Here is an 11,028-nt window from a genome sequence, read left to right as displayed (position 1 = left end):
AAACAAGAGTGTCAAATTACACTTTGTAACTGAAAAACAAAAATATCTCATCATATTTGCATGTAACAAGAACAAAACAATCGTTACCCGCACTTACTATTGTAACTGTTTCAAATCTAAAGTCTTGTCCCCTCTAAAACATGTCCTAAGAACTAGAAGCAACGATTCGTGACCTCTAATTGAATTTACTCCTTGTGAAAAATGAAAGTTTCAAGTTACCTTTGTAACTAAAAATAAAAATATCTCGTTGCATTTGCATACTACTAACTCACGAACTGTTTCAAACCTCAAGGCTCATCTTGTTCATTTAACTAAAATCCTCAGCCTAACCCACAGAAAATGTCGAAGCAAACCCAATATAAGAATACTTCCTCCTCTTTTATAGAGGAATAAATATGGCCGTTCTGAACTCTACCGGGATCAAATCTTCTCGCATACCATTTACCTTCACAACAAGAAATTTGATTGGCTGTTTATAGTAGATCCAATCTGATTGGTGTGACATACATACATCTCTCTCCCACTCACTCACTCACTCACTCACTCACTCATCTATTGACCCGTCCATAACATACCCAACGCGCCGACTAAGAGGTATTTTTTTCCAAAAAAATAACTCAAAAAAAATTCTGGAAGACCTCCTTCACAGTAGTGCAATTATGATTTGTTTATAAAATTTGCTTTTTATCTCGCCGGCTTTGCACATCTGATCTATCAATGCTTTTGCATCTGTTAACAGCTTTACTGGTCTTCTCCAGCTTGGTATATCTGCCACCATATCTGCCACAGAACCACTCATTCGTAGCTTAAATTCCTCATTAGTCTTTCATTCGTAGCAGATGATTCCTGGTCACAAATGGTCACTATGGCAGCAAACAATGCAAGGCCGTGCAGAGACTGGGGTTGGGACAAAAAATTGTGTGGTTCTACACACTAAAAATGGCATTTTGGCAAGTGTATTCAGTGATTCATTTCAAGTCTTGTATTTATCAGAACTGTGGTGTTTTGGGGTTTTGGATTAAGTCAGCAATTGAGTGTAAAAAATAACACAGGTGAGTTTCATAGCTAACAGTTTGTGGAGTTGTGATGTTATTTCAGAAGACTAATGGCTTCTTCCATGCTCGATCTTCAGAGAGATCATTCACGTATTTCACTCATAGCTTTTAGCCTATTGATGAATGGAAGATCTAAGAAAACTTGCAGCGCATTTTCGGGAACGAGTTATTGTTTGAAAAATCGCGAAGAATTTTCAGAAGGAGTGAATTATTCCTTAACGAATTATCACGTACTGCAAATTATCACTCGAAAATTCGTTCGGACCAGAATAATAGGCGTCACAAAAACGCAGACAAATTTCCTGGAAATATTGTTTCAAGCGATATTTCATCAAAAAGGCAACAAAAGCCAGGAATTTTGTCGCAATTTGTTTGCATTACTTTTGCACAATATTGTAGGATGCTCCTAGTCACTATGCATAACTTCAACGTAAATGAAAAACAGTTTGGCTTTCTGTCAACAAGACTTAAGTGGTCGGAGGTCATGTGACGTAATGCTGTCCAACTAATCTATGTCTTCTGTAGTACATAGCGCTAACCAACTGAATACGAGAACAGTTCTATAAGAGATATATAGAATTTATAGCAGATGGGATGTAATGCAGTGCAGTTCACCAGTAGGCAACCATGGAAACTGTAAAATATATTGGTAGAAACAATTCTAAATGAAGAAGCCAACAAACTTCGCCTACATCGACTCACAGGTTCTGAGGTTTTACATTTAGATGTATGTACTAACACATTTCATTGATTCGCTGAATTTGGAAAGCTACAGACTCAACAAATTGCAGGAAATTTTATTTTTCATAATAAAATTAAAACAGAAACCTTTCCAACTTACTAAGTCAGAAGAAAGAACAAGCTAGCAGCATGAGAAACAGAAGTCATTCAAAGGCAGCACAAGACTCACTGATATGTCAACAATACTAGAAGGCCACCATCGTGGGTACAACTGAAAATGATTGATTGGTTTAAAACAGGAACAATTCTCAAGGACAAGCATCTAAAAGATCACATTTCGTGCTTCATCATGACATATAGATATTGATAGGGCTAGATTGCACAGGAGTGATAGTGAATGTTTTGGCTGGTGTGTTGCACATACATGTTGGCCGAGTTCTAGATCACTGCATCACAATTTCACTGGGGAGATCCAGACTAATGGGATAAAATCAACACATTCAAGTAAATGGAAAACGACTGAGCCACGACAATCTTAAACGATGTCCCAAGAGTTCTTGAATGGTTGAAACAGGGACTAAACGGACTCGATACCCGATATTTGTCCATCATTTGGTGCCAAACTTTTGGTAATTGTGAGCAGACACCAAAATGATGTTGGATGAGTTAACCATACTGGTAAGTTTTCTGTGCTCATTATATGCACAAAATCTATTATGGTTATAAAATTATGAGTGTAAATACTCCTGATCAATAGGCTCACGAAAAATCAGGATTATTTCTGTGATCACTGTATCGTGACTTAAATAGATTTAGGCATTTTATTCATCACTTAGGCCAATTCGCTGTAGTGTGGAAAGCCTGTGAACAGTTCATGTAATTGTCAAAACTAGCTCGCAACCCATCTCAATGAAAATTAGAAAATCTTATAACTACAAAGGAAAATTTACAAAACGCGTTAAGTGTAGTTAACAGGTGATTACAGCCAAGAATTCCAATGTATATGCAAATTTGCAATTGCTGATTGATCCTTACCAGAGAAGTTGTTTTGACTCAATAATCTAATCATTCTAATTGGTGGAAACTGAGTACTGTTTCTAGTTAAAAACATGATGTGGACGGGAGCCATTTTATTGGTTGAGCGGGACATCAATTCTAAGAGGTAAAAAGCGTTCTCAATTTCCATATGAAAAGTGCATTTTCCACTCTGATATTGCACCTTCTAAATAAAACAAAACATTTCCACCAAAGCAGGCACAGTAACAATTGGTGAAGAGTTTACTGAGCAAGATGCAAGGAAATATTTACTTATAAACAAGTTTCTCTAACCTGAATTCTTTGCCATTATTAATCAACCGCAACTAATACATTTGACGTTTTCAAGAATTTTGCTAAATAATTGCACAGAGAAAACTGCCAATGAAAGTTTGATTTATCTTTGTACAGAAAATACTCCCACAGAAAAACATTGCTCAAAACCCTGCAACTAATTATTACTGTGTCAAGAAGCAGAAAATCTAGGTGTATGCATCGCGATGACTTCTGCTTTATCCGGTCGAGGGGCCCTGGCAATGTTGTGTGATATGAGGTGCTGTGAGAGTAGTGTTTCTGTCAGCAGCATCTCGATTCTTTCTTTCTACTATTGCATCCAATACTGGTTGCAGATGACCCCTTGTTGTCTTCTCCATAACTGGTTTTGCTACCCATTCTTTACTTTGTTTGGTGAAGACCACCTTGTAGTAAAGCTCTCCTTTGTTTTCTCTGGTTGAGACAGTGACATGGTTTCGGCTGGTGTTTGCATTATGGTCAAGCGCTGCTAGCTGAGATCAAGTGACCATACCCTTATACAGAAAGTGCTGATATTTAGGAAGATATTTGGACACCATGATAAACCTCCAAGGATCCAGTGTGGTCAGTCGAGTGTCAACTGCTGAATGTCTTTCAGTAGGTTCTTGTTGAACACCACTTCCTCGAGTGCCTCATGTGCAGGCGAGTGAGGCCTCAGTCATCTCTTGGGTCAAGCCACATCTCTTGGGATGGGTCAGTGAGGACATTCATGGTAAAGATCTGCACTGTCCCATTGATGGATATTGGCACTGTGGTGGACAGTTGATACCTACTTCTCCTGTAAGAGTTCTTTGTTCCCATTACATGTGTCTGCACACCACCAGAGATGGTTGGACACTGACTTGATCCAGAGGAAAGATCACCACAGTTCATCTTCCTTGCCTTTTCAGACTTCAAATTAGTGATCTACATCAGGGTAGTTTGTCGTCTCATCTCAGACTTCATGGTTACATGGCGATCAGTTGTGACAACCTTTGCATTTGCCCCTTACCCTTAATATTTTCCATGCACCTTGCAAATCCTTCTCTTTCCATAGCATTGCTGCTGGTCACCTCACTAACCTAAACAACTTGAAAATCAACTTTCTTGTCAATGATTTGATCAATCATGGTGTAGGTGCCATATTTTGCACTGCGCCCTAGGCTATCACAACAACCATCCCCAGAAAGCCACAAATCCATGCCCTTCAGATCATTGAATAGTGTTTTGTTCTTGTTCCCAAATGTCATTAATTGCTGAAAATAACATGAGTCTTGTATGATACAAAATGCTTTCTCACTGAAAAAACATAATCCTAAGATTTCAGTCAAATGTAGCTATTTTAGTGTAGGTAGTCCCACTCAGTAGAATTGCAGCAAAAGATTTCCAGCACCATCCCTTTTATCATGGGCTGTCTATTCCATGTGTAGGCATGGCCATTGATACACTTCCCTGTAACAAGCAATTTATCCCTGGGTGGATGTATGTTTTTTTCTTATAGCATCTCTTCAAAAGCTTATCCAATTGCTCTTTGAACACAAGGAACTTTACATCATTTTGTGGGTTTACAGGTTTTGAATCTTCTTCAGACTCTTGGTTGTTCGAGTCATCTGACTGTTCATCATGTTTTGATGGTACGTAAGAGGGATCTTTACTGAGCAAAGCAATTTCTTTCCTGATTTCTTCCTGCGAAGGGTCTTCTTTGGGAGATCTAGAAATCACAACCTCTTCATGAAAGTTTTCATTGGTTTGAGTGCTCTGCTCACAGAGAATCATTTCAAATCAACTTATATGTTTGGGTCTTGGTTGATTTCACCATATAAGATGTACTTCTCAAGTGTTTACTTGACAGCCAAAAATCACTGGTATGTTAAGATATGCTCGCTTCTTTTTCTTGCATTTGAAGTTCCTCCAAAGGCAGATCAAATGTAACTTCATTGTGATCTATGCCCTGGGAATTTAGGCAGCCATTTGCAGGGTCATGTTCACTAGAAGTAGTAGGTTCTACAAGTGTAGAAGCAACTGCTGAGTTACATTCGGTGCTGGGTCCCACAACATCCACAAGAGAAACATGGTAGGTTGTAGTGACAGACGCAATATACTGCAAACCAAACCAAACATTTCCATGACCAGTTAGTGTTCAGCACTTGCATAAGTTTTCCTTCCTCAGTAAAAGTATGGAGTTCCATGTAGCTAAAATTTTTATTCTTCCTTATTTTTTTTTCTTTTTCTCTAAGACACTGTTCAGTTGATAATTGAGGCTTCCTTCTTGGTCAATGGTCAAAAATTGTTGGAGCAGCATCTGCAATCCTGGACAAAAAAGTTGGTACAGCAAGCAAGTTCTCCCCTCCCCCAGTCACAACGTTAATAATTGGGTGATTTTTTCCCTTTTTGTTGGAAAAAACGCAACATTTTCCAATATTATTTAGGGGAAATGGGGGATACGTGATCTAGCTCAAGTGTCCCGACTACTTTAGGCCAGGATTGTCTGAAAGAGTTATTTGAGGAATTTTCAACAGAAGATGTGACGCCAGTGATAGAGATAAGGGTGAACGTCACCGTATTTTAAGATTAGATTTCGGGTTAATTACGCACTCTTTCTGTCTGGAAATTGAAAACAACTCCTCTACGTTAATCTAGAACAATACCTGGTGATAGGGTACAGGATTATAAATACATCGTAACTTGTGGCTATAGTAAAACAACATTTGCTTTAAACAATATGTTCTTTAACAGAAGAATCGATTGTGATGCTAGAGCTCCTATCTATTATTTAAGTAATGTTTGAGCACCTTCAGTGTGTAAAGTGGCAGACCTTTGTGGCGTTTCACATAGTAGTGTTTTCAAAATTACCTACGAAGGTGGTGTGAACAAGCTTTCCCTAAGGCCAGCATCAAGAAAAGGGCATCCAAGAAAGCTTACAGAGACAGAAGCATTCAATTACCAGGAGCATTGTAATGCTAAGAACCAAGGTAGGGAACTTTTCTGCTGTGCGCATCATGGAACAAGCAGGAATTGACAGTTCTGAAGTCTTGGTAAGGACAGTCACCAGACTCTTAAATGAAAAAGGCTATTACTATTTTCAAGCACAAAAGAATGGGCTTCTAAAAAGAGATGATCTGAAAACAAGGTTATCTTTTGCTAAATGGTGCAAGAAAGATTTCCCTGAAAATTTTTGGACTGAGCATTTATCATTCTTTTTGGACGGAACTGGGTTTGCCCCCAAATCAAATCCCTGTGACAAAGGCAACAAAGGGAAGGACATGGAGAAAGATATCAGAGGGACTTACCTTGCACATCAGGGGGAAGAAAAGAGGGAACTGGCAGCAAAGTGTTAAAACTCATGGTGGCCATGAGAAACTTCAATACCATGTTTCAGACAGCAGACAAAGGAGATAGTCGCATATGGGTACAAGACGGTGACCCATCGCAAAACTCAGCGCTTGCAAAAAGTGCAATGTCGCAGGCTGATTGGACTCAGTCGAAATTATCGCCACAAAGCCCAGACTTACATCCTATGGGAACTCTGCTCCCTTTGGCCTCCAATAAACTGAAAGAGCAGGCTGTATCACAGAACATAACAAAAGATTCTTTTGCACAATCCAAACAAAGAGCGGTGAATACAATGTAAATGTACTCAATACAGATTGAAACTATCAACAATTTAACTGGATCAATGCATGCACTGTTAAATGACACAATAAGAATTAAAGGAAATCGTACTAGATATTGACTTGTACTGTATGTTTTCGTAGCAAGACTACCAGCCATGTATGTGTAATTAACATAAATTGATTTCATTTGTTACCAGCGGTGAATACTCTATTTTGTCAATGTACTTAAGATAATAAAGGGTAACATACCCGCTGCAAAAAACTGACTGTTAAATGCTATTGGCACTATAAAGAAAACATGTACTTCGGTTAAAATTCAACATAAATTAATTAACTGAAACCCTTTAAATTGTTTACAGTAATCAGTTTATTGCAATTATACAGGACACAGCAACTTCCAGTTCACATGTAGTTTAGAACACACACAACTTACCACAGCAGTTAACCGTTTGAAGTCCTGTTTTGCATCTTAAAATTCGGTCTTCTTCCCAATTGTCAAAAGTTACAAAGTTTCTTACTTCAGATACCATTTTAAATGCGGTATAGGAGCAATTTGGTGGTAAAATATCAGAGTTTAGCCCTTACAATATGGTTAACCACCTATCGGAGACAATAGATTAACTATTGACTACCCTTCTATTTCAATTGAACGGTTAAGCGAATAAACCTTCTTGTAAAGTTCTTTTTTACTTTTTCTTGACCCAAATCAATGTTAAAATGCAATTTTACTGTCACGTCAGTAAAATATAGTTAATGGAACGTGACGCTCATAATCAGTAAGCCTTTCATGGCGGCGTTGTTTTCAATTAAGCTATTGTGTAGGCAAGCTCCCAAGGCCAAGCAGACTCTGAGATACATTGTATTCTAGCTCAAACATTATGGCTTTGTTACCTCTAGCATATTATAACGATCGATAGCATTGGCCAAAAATATTAAAGCACTATTCATGGCTAAGAGTAGACACGTGTAATGCTAAGCTGTCCGGTAGTACAGCTCTTTCTACTGGCCTTCCCAGCAGACAAGCGTCTAGCTATAAAAGCTCAAACAAACTGTTCAGAGTTCACTTTGGTGTTCTGTTGTACAGCGCAGTTAGCACTTGCTATACTATTGTTAAAAATTTTCCCTCCCTCCCTCCCTTTGGAGAAGAGGTTGGTTTGCTATTTCTTATTCTAATAAACTTGGGTCACTCCTGTGTGGTGCGGTTAAGTCTGCGCAGTGACTTCCCCCAAGCGTCTTGGCTACGTTGCCTATGAATATCGCCCGCTACCAATACTCTTGTCCGATCCAGCACGTGCTGTCTTGCAGTCAGCTCGTAGTGCTGGGGAGATAAGTGAGGTTCTTGTTTCACGCAATCTCCGGAAGTCGCACAGGCTTACCTAACGCAAGGCAGTGCTCCCCCATTAACGCCAACTTGGGGCATTGTTTGTTTTAATTAGTAATTTGCGTGATAACCAAACAACAAGTCACGATTAGATTATTTTGAAAGGAACAGTTACATTAATAGTTAATAATTCTTAAAAAGAAGAAACAGTTATAAATGAAATGTCCCAAGGCGATTTGGAGCAAATTTACAAAAATGGTTCATCACGGTGGTTAATCGTGGCGGTTAATGGTTGCAGATAACCAGTAAGTCTGATTAAGTGGAGAATGCATCTCGTTTTATATACGTTCTGACACTAGAAGGAAAAGGAAGAAAAACATTCCAATATGGTCCTGCTTAGTTAGCAGCAACACTTCCTTCACATCCACAGATAAACTCTGCAAAGCAGCAAGGGCATAGCAAAATATCTACCTGCTCGGTAGATGGAATTTGTGCATTGAAACTGACAACCTTCAATTGAACTTGCATCATCTCAGTTTCACAAAAATCAGCTACCCCTCCACGAAAATTGACAAGCTCATCCTCACTAGTGCAAAAAATAGGAACATCCCTTCCGTACACAATGTCCTCTGCACAGTGAGATTTAGGGGTGGGCAAGTGAAGTTTGTCCCTGCAGAGGCAATAAGAGGTCATGCCAAGGGATTATTTTCTCCGACCAGCGAAAGTCATTGAGAAAGATTACTTCACAATCTTGAGCTTCTACCAAGCAAAACTTGTTGTTGCAGGGTTGCTGAAGGTGTGCAAAATTGAATTTAGTGGATTAAGGATGAATGTCTTCCCACAATTTGCAGGCCCTTTAAGCAAGATGTTGCAATATTTTCCATGACTTTTGACGAGATTTCTGACGGCTTCTGTGAAATCAGCCTCTGGAATAGAATTTCTTTGAAGGATATCTTTGGCAATGGTAAGCCCATTCTCGTCCCCATAGCCCTCTTCGCTTCTGTAGGCCGGTGGGGCCTTGGCACGAGAATCAAAGGGCTCTGGGGACATAGGACTTTTGAATTAATTCAAATTTTTTTGATTGGCTGTTTGAAAAAAGAAATCTTGAACAGAAGTCAGAATGTTCATGCACATTGCTGGCAAGAAAATTGATGTCAAGTTTGTTGGCAGAAGTTAATGTTTAGTGAAGCTAGGCCCAGGCCTTGGCTGATTTCAACCTCATGTTCGCCATAAGCTCCGTTGGGGGCATTTCGCTTGGTATGTTCATCTCCGCAATTGGTTCTGTATGCATGGCTGTCGTTCACCGGGTTTTCTTGTCCGTTTTTCGCTGTTTTTGCTTGGTTTGCTCACTATTTCAATTGTTAAGCTTCACGTAAACCTAGACGATGGCATCTTCAAACAGCATGACCATTTTGCCCGTCCAGATCTAACAGGACTGAACTCTATATCAACTCCACTTGCCACTAAATGTTCGAGGGATTCGTTCTGCTAAATGAGCAGAAATATGACATCATTTTTCTTCAAGAAACATATTACACCATGGAAGTTGAAGATACCTGGAGGACACAATGGCAAGGTAAGCTTTTTTTTCTTCACATAGTACTAATCATAGCTGTGGAGGAGAAGTGACTTAGATTTTAATTTAAAATCTGTTGAAGTAGATGTTCAAGGTTGCTATGTTGTAATGGAAGCTGATGTGCAGGGTTGAAATTTTTTACTCGTAAATATTTCCACGGCCAATAAGGTGCAAGAACAATGCCACTTTTTTGATAATCTAAATAATATCATTGAGAATTTCATTGTTGACAAAGAACAAAAGATAGTTATGGGAGGAGATTTTAACACTGCATTTGATTCTGATCTCAACTGCTCTGGTGGTAACCCTTCTCAAAAAGATTTCAGTTAAAAATATCCAAGATTTACGCCTAGACTATGATTTGGTAGACTTATGGAGAATAAGGAATCCTGAAACTAAACATTTCACTTGGAGGCAAAAAATCCATTAATTCAGAGAAGATTAGATTACTGGTTAATAAGCGATGTCTGTCAAGAGGATATCGAAAAGCCCGACATTATTTCATGGATCAATTCCGACCATTCGGCAATTGTTCTCCATTTTAATAATATAGACAGACAAAAGCACGGCCTTTTGCTTTGGAAATTCAATGCGACGAGAATGAGACGAGAACGCCTCAAAGCAAAATCATCTCGATATGATCAGTAGCTTGCTGGAAAACAAGTTGAAAACACTGGATGGACTTGATGACGAAATAAATTCATTATGTCCTCTGGAGGACATTACTAAAGAGATCGAAGAATCAGAAGAGATAGTAGCACAGATTATCGACTGTCAAAAGCAAATTGAAGAATCAAGGAAAAGCGTTGACCCACAACAAGTACCGCCTGTATTCATGACGTCATCCGCGGTCTACGTTCAACCCAATCAACACAATACAACAGCAATCAATTCTGTGAAACCACGACTTCCAAAGTTATCACTTCCGAAATTCAGAGGCAACGTTACAAAATGGCACTCTTTCTGGGATTCCTTCAAATCCGCCATTTACGAAAACAGCGATATCTCAACTATCGACAAGTTCAATTATCTAAATTCTCTACTAGAAGGAAATGCCACAAGGACCGTGCAAGGTCTTACACTCACAAGTTCAAATTACAATGCTGCCCTGGAAATGCTACAGATTATCATATCAGCGCACATGGATGAGATTTTAAAGATTCAGCCATGTATTGAAGGAGGACATCTTGGTCCATTACAATATGTTTACGATAAAGTCAGCACGTTAGAGGTTTGGCTTCGATGGGTGTTTACTCAAAGGAGTATGGAAGTCTTCTCATTCTGAATTCTGATCATTGTGTTAGAAAAGGGACTGTGTGACTGTCACGCGGTGGAAGTGAACTTTGTTCCTTACTGTTCTCGTTGCTTAGTGATAAGCTGTAATCGCGTGATGTAAGTTTAGGATTTCAAAAAGCCGTGTGCGAGTCGTGTGAGATGTAGCAATTGTAATCTTCC

At 39.0% G+C, this 11,028-nt stretch overlaps 1 pseudogene; it reads right to left on the bottom strand.

Annotated features, from left to right (window-relative positions):
• Window positions 1–3,237: 3,237 nt before the first annotated feature.
• Window positions 3,238–4,838, bottom strand: LOC145501391 (uncharacterized; annotated as a pseudogene).
• Between the last annotated feature and the right edge of the window lie 6,190 nt (window positions 4,839–11,028).

This window comes from Orbicella franksi, chromosome 10, assembly GCF_964199315.1.
Source record: "Orbicella franksi chromosome 10, jaOrbFran1.1, whole genome shotgun sequence".
Taxonomy (NCBI): domain Eukaryota; kingdom Metazoa; phylum Cnidaria; class Anthozoa; order Scleractinia; family Merulinidae; genus Orbicella; species Orbicella franksi.
Note: the sequence above shows the minus strand (reverse complement) of the source record. Positions and strands in the feature narration are given on the sequence as shown.